This window comes from Macrotis lagotis, chromosome X (genome assembly GCF_037893015.1).
Source record: "Macrotis lagotis isolate mMagLag1 chromosome X, bilby.v1.9.chrom.fasta, whole genome shotgun sequence".
Taxonomy (NCBI): Eukaryota; Metazoa; Chordata; class Mammalia; order Peramelemorphia; family Peramelidae; genus Macrotis; species Macrotis lagotis.
Genome location: NC_133666.1, coordinates 573,363,977 through 573,373,743, shown reverse-complemented (window position 1 = coordinate 573,373,743; position 9,767 = coordinate 573,363,977). Strand labels below are relative to the sequence as shown.

Genomic DNA, 9,767 nt, shown 5'->3' with positions numbered 1-9,767 from the left:
GAAGGTGGGAATTCCCATTAGGTATTTCAAAATGAAGCTGATTCCAAAGTTTACCTACAATAACTAAATGTCAACTCTACTTTACTGTGATAGTTATAGGAAGGAAACTCTTGTTATCATTTTACCTAGTGTCCACTGAATGGCACAGTAGGGGACTTCTACCTAATGCAAATTACTCAGCACATAATGATAATAGCATAAATCATTCATTAAATAGTTTCTAGGATGGTTTTTTTTTCATTAAAATAAAACATTCAATTTATTACATGGCATTTTCCACATGTAAACCTAAATCATTTTTATGGAATTGTTCCATTAATTTACATAATAAATTAATAATCACCTACAAGATAGGTAAGAACCAACCAAGCAATATTATTCCTGTAATTACTCCACTCCACTTAAGAACAGAAGAAGTTAGCCAGTTACTACTGTTTTATGAAGAACTTATCTTAACCTCATGAAGTTAAATTTAAAAAGAGACTAAAGTGGAGTGATAAGAAAGGAATCAAATTATGTATTTCAAATATAGGTATGATATTGGTGGGTAAAAAAAGGAGCATGTAATAATTTAGTCCAGATGCAGTTTCATAAAATTATCATAATAAATGATCATAATAAAATTTAATTAAGTTCAATTCAACAAACATTGACCAGCCATCTAACATGAAAAAAAGCTTTATACTAGTTTTTTTAAAGTCATTTCCTGTACTTTAATACAAAGCACACAGTTAAAGAAGAGCAAGACTCTCATTTCCAGCCACATCTCAGCCAATTTATGTATACTTTTTATGGCCCACATTTGAAGAGTCTTAGTCAAGCTATGGTGGACTGCTCATTTGCCTTCAATTCTCTGAACTGCATCATTTCTGGTCCATCTGAGCTTCAAAAATCAGGGCAGCTGCTCAAGACAGTCCAAGTGATCTGGGATGGGAAGGCCTGTTAAAATTGTCAAAAATTTATTCCACACAGTGAAGGTAGGACACACCAGCTGTGCAAATGTAATGTCACATGTATAAAGGTGAAGGCAGTTCAAAGCATCATAAAAGTGATGGAACCATTATCATAGCCTTGTAAAATGCCCACTAGATGGAGGTAGGGTACTGGTTTGATGAGAATTTACTTGCTATTATGTCTCACCACTCCATTATTACTGCAGTGACAGAAGACCCAAGAAGCAGAATTCTTTCCAATCCACTTATGTTTCATGTTTTGGGGCTGACTTGTAAGCTACACCAATCGCATACCATGTACTTCCACTTATGACTGCTTCCCACTAATGGCATCCACTATCAATGAATACATTGCCTACTTTGGCTGGTGAAGCACTCAGGTATGTGAAGATGTTTCATCATGTTCTACTGTTAAGTTGTCATGGGACACTTTCAGTTTTGAGTGGGCAGATTTGGAGTCCAATTTAAATGACTGGCTGTCTTCAGTTTGCTTGGCTCACTGTTCTGACTGCAAGCTTGATTAATAGCTTTGATGATGGTGGCAGTCAAAAAGCCTCTCCTAGGTGCTCTCTCCAAAATATTTCAAAAATCTTAAAATTATGACTATAAATTTTTGAGAGACAAAACACACAGAAAGATCCAGTAAGGTAATTCTCCAGCCCAAGGTAACCTAGAAAATAGTGGAAAAACTCTGTTCCACGGGTTAGGGGGTGGCCCTGCCAGAGTGAAGGAACTTCGTCTTTCCCAAGGGAACAGCCCTAGGGAACCTGGGAACTGTGGTTCCCAGCAGCAGGAGTTTCCTGACCTATACCCCAGGGAGTACCAAGCACAGCTTGAAAGATCAGCAGGGAGACCTCTTCCAGAATGAGTGTGAAGCCCAGGCCCTCAGTGTGATCATGGCAGCCCAGATCCAGGAAACAAAGCAGGTCTGTGGAGTTGCCCAGCAGAAGCCTCCAGGTAGTTGTGCCCTGAGTGCTCAGCCTCCGGAAGGTAAGGGAATCGGAGACAGAGTTCCAGGGTCTGTCCTCTGTCCCTGGAACAGGACTCTGAGGCTTACATTCAGATCCTGATCACAGACAAGGCTCCCCATAGAGTAGGGACCCCCCCCACCTCAAGCCCATGGCAGAGTGGTGCACTTGGGATCATTCACAGACCAGGAGAGCAAAGATTCACACACTGAGGTCCTTGTGGGAGTGTCCCAATAAAATCCAAAAGTTCAAGATGCACACCAAAACCAGGCACAGGTTTGGGATATGAGTAAATAGGGAGAGAAAAAAGGAACCAGACCATTGAAATTACTTTGTCTATGATCCCATGGAGAATCAAAAATACTCAATCTGAAGGTGAGAAAATCCAAAAATTCTACATTTAAAGACTCCAAGAAATATAGAAGTTGGGCTGTGAGAGAGCTCAAAAAAGATTTTGAAAATCAAGTAAGAGAAGTAGAGGAAAAATGGGAAGAGAAATGAGAGTTATAGGGAAAATAATGAAACATGTTTCATCATCTTGGTAAAGTAAACACAAGAAAATACTCAAAAAGAATACTTTAAAATTAGAGCAGGCCAAAAGGTAAAAGAAATATAAAGACCCAATGAGGAGAAGAATGCCTTAAAAAACAGAGCTAAGCAAATGCAAAAAGAGGCACAGAAATTCATTGAAGGAAAACAAGCTCATTATAAAGTAAAATTGAACAAATGGAAAAGGAGGTTTAAAAGTTGACTAAAGAAAATAATTCCTTAAAAACAAAATTGAACAAATAGAAGGAAGCAAATTATTTTTTGAAAAGTCAAGAAACAATAAAACAAAGTAAATGAATTAAAAAATAGAAGATAGTGAAATATCTCATTGGGGAAAAATCTGTCCTGTGAAAGAGATCCGGGAAAGATAATCTAATTTTTGGACAAACTGAAAACCATGATAAAAGGAACACCCTAGACATTCTCTTTCAAGAAATTATCAAGAAAACTAATATCGTAGGATCAGAAGGTAAAATAAAATTTGAAATAATCCTCTGATAGCCTCCTGAAAGAATGCCCAAAATGAGGAATTCCAGGAATATTATAGTGAAATTTCAGAGCTCTCAGGTAAAGCATAAAAAATATTGCAAGTAACCAGAAAGAGACAGTTCAAGTATCATGGAGCCATAGTTTGGAAAACACAAGGTTTAATAACTTCTACAGTAAAGGATCACAGGTGCTACAATATGACTTTATGGAGAGAAAAAGGAGCTAGGATTACAACCAAGAATCATTTACCCATTAAAACTAATAATGATCTTTTTGGGGGGTATTGACATTCAAGGAAATAGAGGAATTTCACACCTTCCTGATAAAAAGATCAGAACTGAATAGAAAATTTGACTTTCAAGTACAAGACACAAGAGAATCATAAAAAAAATTAAAAAGAAAGGAAAACATAAGGTACTTAATAAAATTAAATTATTTATATTGCTACATGGGGAAATGGTACTAGTAATTCATTCATAATAGCTTTCTTATGAACTTTCCTTTTTCTTTGGATATACATATATATATATAGATAGATAGATATATAGATATATAGATATATAGATATATAGATATATATGTATATCCAAACTTGATTATACCCTTTTTAACTTGGGTTTGGGGAGGGACAGAAGGGAAGGGAAAAATAATGTAAAAAGTATATAGCAGAGAACAAAAGAAAATTTGTATAACAGTCAGAAGCAAAACATATTATTTTTGAGAGCAAAACACTTAGGAGGAAGAAGAGAAGTAAAAGGAGAGAGATTAGAATACATGGGGAGAATTAAGATGGATAGAAATACAATTTAGCAATAATAACTATGAAAAAGTTTCTTTGATAAAGATCTCATTTCTCAAATTTATAGAGAACTGAATCACATTAAAAATTCCATGCCCCAATTAATAAATGATCAAAATATATTGTTTTCAGATGAAGTAATCAAAACTATCTGTAATCGTATGAAAAATGCTCTAAATTACTACTGATTAAGGGCAGTGAGGTGGCGCAGCAGATAAAGCACTGACCTTGGAGTCAGGAGTAACTGAGTTCAAATCTGGCCTCAGACACTTAATAATTATGTAGCTGTGTGGCCTTGGGCAAGCCACTTAACTGCATTGCCTTGCAAAAACTAAAAAAAATTACTACTGTTTAGAGAAATTCAAACAATTCTGAGGTACCACTTCACACATGTCAGATTGACTAAGAAGGAAAAGTGAAATGAGCAATATTGGAGCAGATGTGGGAAAACTGGGACACTAATGCACTATTGGTGGAGTTGTGATACTGATCTAACCATTCTGGAGAAAAATTGGAAAGTATATCCAAAAGGCTATAAATGTACACATAATCATTGATCCAGCAATACCACTCCTAGGTCTATTTCCCAAAAAGATCATTAAAAAAAGATAAAAGCACCCATATATATAAAATATTTATAGCAACTCTTTTTGGGGTGGTAAAGATTTGGAATTGATGAGATGCCCATCAACTGTTCAATTGCTGAACAAGTTGTGCTATATGAATATAAAGGAATGCCATTGTTCTATAACAAATGAATGATAGGAAGATTTTAGAAGAACTGAATTTGAATTATATGAATTAATATTGAGTAAAATGAACAAAACCAGCAGAGGTATCATACACAGAAACAGCAACATTATGTGATGATAAAGTATGATAAACTTAGTTCCTCTCAGCAATACAATGATCAGACAATTCTAAGGAACTTGTGAAAGAAAATGTCATTCACGTAGTGGGGGAGGGGAAACTATATAATCTGAATGCAAATTAAAGCATTCTATTTTCACTCACTTTTAAATTTTGTTTGTTCTTTTTTCTTTTTCATGGTTTGTTCCTTTTGTTTGAATCTTCTCTCACAATATGACTGTTATGGAAATATATTTAGCATGACTGTCGGGAAGGAAGGAAGGAGTATTTTAAAAAAGTGAGTGTTGAAATAAATAGTTTGATTGTTGGAACAAAAATTTCATAGACAATCTTTCATTTAAAAATCATTGATTTGGAATATATCCATAGGAAATTATGTGCTGGTTGATTTAGGAAGAAAACATGGCTAGATTGGACTTCTATCTTCTTCAGAGAAATAGATGTCATCTGGAAATAAGCATTATATGGTTTTGCATATATGTATATTTAATGTCTGTGTATTTATATGTGTATGTTTATAGACATCTATCTATGTGTGTATATATCCATGTTTAATCATAAGCCTCAAGTTGAAGGTACGGAGGGGGGAGAAATGGAAAAATTAAAGTAAAATGTGCATAGAAGAAAAGAAATGAAAAGAAAAGAAAAGAAAGTAATAAAGTAAAGGAAGTAAAGGAAAACTGTTAGCTTTGAAAACAATTTCTAGTGTATTTAACAGGTTTTCATAAAATGGAAATTTATTTTTGTATATTGAATCCTCTGTTTTTCTGTGAACATGACAATTTTTTCTTTTACATTTTATGAAAATAAAAATAATAATAATATTCACAAACCAACAAAAAATCCCAGAAAGTTAAAGCTTCCAAGGATAAAGAAGTGATAGCCACTTCTGTACTGCTCCTACAGTATTGTGTTCTGTCTAACACATTTTAGAGGAATATTGATTAGCATGGAAAAATTCAAAAGAGAGATACCAGAATGGAAAAAATAAGACCAACACCATACTCTCTGAGGGGTCATTAAAAGGAATGGCAATGTTTAGATGGAGAGTAAAAGATACATAGGAGGTATGATATAAAATAAGGTACTTTTATGGACTATCATATGAAAGATATGTCTCAAAAAGAGGCTTCTGACTGTTGAGAAGACAGAACTAGAAACGAAGGATAGAAGTTGCAAAAAGACAAATTTAAAGTTGATATCAAGAAATATTACCTGACAATACAATCCAAATATAGAAGGAGCTCCCACAGTTATCAAAAAAATAATCATGATATGTGGTAAATGAGATTATCTTGAGGTATATGTTTAGGCTAGCAATTCTGAAATGTAATCATTCTAAGGGATCATATATCTATACCATTTTTTTATTTTAGTACAAAAATTCCATGAGATAATTCAACCATTAAATGTTCCAACTTCTATATAAGCTGACTGTTAACAATTACCACTTTCTTTTACAAATCATTACAAATCATAACTTTGGCAATATAGAGTAGAACTTTGCCAGGAATTGAAGCCAAGGTGCTTGGTTTATATTTGGAAAAAGCCCTCTTCTTCCCTCTCCTGAAAATTAGAAAATTTGCTTACCTCTATTTTTATGGCATTTCCCTCATTCAGCACTATTTTTCAAAGAGAAGACTCCTCTGAACCTGTTCCAGTTTTTCAATATTCTTCTTAAAATGTGCTACTAAGAACTTAATACAATATTTAAGATGATTTCTGACCAAGGAAGCATCTAACTGAATATTCAATCAGATCTCCCTCTAGCACTTCAAATAGAAAATATTCAAGCTTGATTACCCAATTTTTTTCTGAGTCCATAGGTTCTACAAATCTGACTAAGAGAACCCTCATACTTCACACTTTCTTCCAATAGCTCAGCTTATCAAAACTGATCTGGATATTTTCAATAGCCTTTTAATTTTTTCCTATCTTTCTGTTCCTCTATATGTTTTTATACATTTCTACATGCTGAAGTTCCAAGAGATATATGGCTTTCAACATATGATAAAATAAATTTGAAAGTATCTGTTGTCTTTAGAATACAGACCAAAGTTTCCAGTTCATCATTGAACACCCCTTTCCATCTAATTCCAATTAATCTTGCATACATTTTATCACATTTTAACTTTTATTGTTTTACTTCCCAACAAAACAGGTTAATATACAATAATAAGACATTTCATAGAGTTATTGTGAGGTTCAACGAATCAAAACATTTAGGGTGCTTTTCAAACCTTCAAGCACTAAATAAATTCTTGGTATAATTATGTAATCTGGGGCTCAAATTCATTCACTCAAGATGCTTCTCATTGGGAGAAACCTATTACTTGATTTCGGACAAGAGGTTGAAAACTTGAGCAAAGTAGCTTATATTGAGATTTCCAGCTTTGTGAGATGAAATGTGATGTTTAGATTCTTATCAGGAAAAAGTCCCTGAAGGAAGAGAAAGATTATGGGAAGAAGTCAAGAACTGATCATATTCCTAGCATTAAATTTCAGATGAAAACTTCAGGGAAATTTCCCTTTTGTGAAATCTAGGTCTTTCTATGTCTCTTGCTTAAGATATCTTGTTCCCTTCTCTGCGTTTGGTGTGGTATTTTATCATTAGGATTATTTCTTTGAATTCCCCTTTAGGATTAGGTACAAAGGGGGTTTATTTGCAATTAATTATTTGTGGCTTTTTATAGCTAGTATTTGTTTGAAAGGGTGCCAAGTCTTCCATAACGAGCTTGGAACTTTATTTTCCATTGAGATATCATGATCAGGAGCACAGTTTGAATCTTGAAAAGCCTCATTAAAGCTATTTTATTTTATTTATTTACTTTTTCTTTCCCCATATCAAGGAATTCTTGCTTTGGTACTCTGCTACTTATTTAGGTAATAGGAGAATAAAATGAAAAACTTTTAAAATTTAACTTACCTTACCAATGTTAAATTATTCACCAGCTATATGCTTATATGCAATTATAAAAATGTCATTTTTAAAGAACATATTTTTAAAAAATGGAACCAGAAAAGGGAAACATAGGTCTAACTCAAGATAGATACTGATAGTTAACCCAATTAAACTTTGGTGTCTTCTTAACATAATTAGAACTCACAAAAAAAGGTCCCAGAGTTTTCTAAGTATTCGTTGCATTCAACTTTTGCAAGTGTCTTGCCTCATTGTGCTGAGTAAATTTATTCAAGGCAACATGAATTTGAGTTTGCTATTAAAATGTACTGAGGGGCTGAGTCCTATAATCATAGGATTTAGAGCTAAACAGGATTAATAAATTTTTTGTTTATTTATTTATTTAATATTATTACAATAAACTTGCTGTGAGAGTAATCATAAACCAACTCCCCCCCCAAAAAAAGATGAAAAAAACCTCAAGAATAGTAAGAGAGAAAAAAAGCGTACTTCAGTCTGTGTTCAGATTTCAATAACTCTGTCTCTGGGATGAGTTGCCTTCCCCATCATAGCCACCAGAGAAGTTACCTCAATCTTTTTCCCACAGTTGCTATCACTAGTTATATTTCCCTCCACTCTATTCTTCCCCACTCTCATTTATTTTATTCTTTCTCCTTTCATCTTGTCCCTGTTCAGAAGTGTGTTATATCTGAGATCCTCTCTCATGATCCTCCTTTTCTTCTATCACCTACTACCCCCTTCCCCACCCCTTCCCCCTTATCCCATCCCTTTCCTCTCATTTTTCTCTAGGGTAAGATAGATTTCTACACCTATATTAAGTGTATATGCTATTTCCTCTCTGAGCCATTTTTGATGAGAATGAAGGCTCACTCATTCCCACTCACCTTCCCCTGTTCCACTCCATTGTAAAAGCTTTTGCTTGACCCTTATATGAAATATCTTAGTCCCTTTCTTCCTCTCCTTTCTCTTCCTCCCATTTTTATCACCAATTGACTCCATCTTTTTAATATATTATACAATTATATTCAGCTCCTTCCTGTGCCTTGTCTATATATGCTTCTTCTAACTGAGATTATAAATGAGAAGTTCATATGAGTTATTAGTATCTCCTTCCCTTGCACAAATCCAAGCAGTTCAACATCATTAAGTTATCATAATTAGTCCTTCTCATCCACCACACCGCACCATGGTTACCCTGAGTCCTGAATTGGAGATCAAACTTTCTGTTCAGTTCTGGTTGTTTCATAGTAAAGTTTGAAAGTCCCTGTTTCATTAAAAGTCTATCTTTTCCCTTGAAAGAGGTTGCTCAGTTTTGCTGAGTAGTTGATTCTCATTTGTAAACCAAGGTTTTTTTTTTTTATTTTTTTTAGTGTTTTTTTTTTTTTTTTGCAAGGCAAATGGGGTTAAGTGGCTTGCCCAAGGCCACAGATCTAGGTAATTATTAAGTGTCTGAGACCGGATTTGAACCCAGGTACTCCCGACTCCAGGGCCGGTGCTTTATTCACTGTGCCACATAGCCGCCGCCCCCAAGGTCTTTTTCACTTCTGGAATATTATATTCCAAGCCCTATGAACCGTTAATGTAGAAGCTGTCAGATCCTATGGAATTACTTGTTTCTGGCAGCTTTTAGTATATTCTCTTGACTTGGGGAGTTTTGGAGTTTTGCTATAATAGTTTCTTTTGGGATCTCTTTCAGGAGGTGATTGGTGAATTCCCTCAATTTCTATTTTACCTTCTGCTTCTAGCATTTCAGGCAATTTTTCTCTATTATTTCTTGAAAAATGAAGTCTTGGCTCTTTTCTTGGTCTTGAATTTCAGGTAGACCAATATTTTTTAAATTAACTCTCCTGGATCTGTTTTCAAGGTCAGTTGTTTTTCTAACAATATATTTCACATTTTCTTCTTCTAATTATTGGTGGGGTTTTTTGGTATAGATTTATTTCTTCCTGAGTTCTTGAAAAGTCATCAGATTCCTTTAGTTCCATTCTGCATTTGAAGGAGTTATTTTCTTCATGGAGTATTTTTTTTATCTCCTTTTCCAGCAGATCAGTTCTGGTTTTTAAAATATTCTTATCCTCATTTGCCTTTTGTGCTGCTTTTTCCATTTGACCTAAACTGGTTTTAAATATGTTGTTTTATTCAATGTTTTTGTATTTCTTTCATCAAGTTTGCTGACTTTGTTTTCATGATTTATCTGCATCACTCTCATTTCTCCTCCA

At 34.2% G+C, this 9,767-nt stretch overlaps 1 pseudogene; it reads left to right on the top strand.

The window, feature by feature from the left end:
* Positions 1 to 1,849: 1,849 nt before the first annotated feature.
* LOC141499369 (coiled-coil domain-containing protein 115-like) overlaps positions 1,850 to 9,767 on the top strand; it is a 155,280-nt pseudogene continuing 147,362 nt past the window's right edge.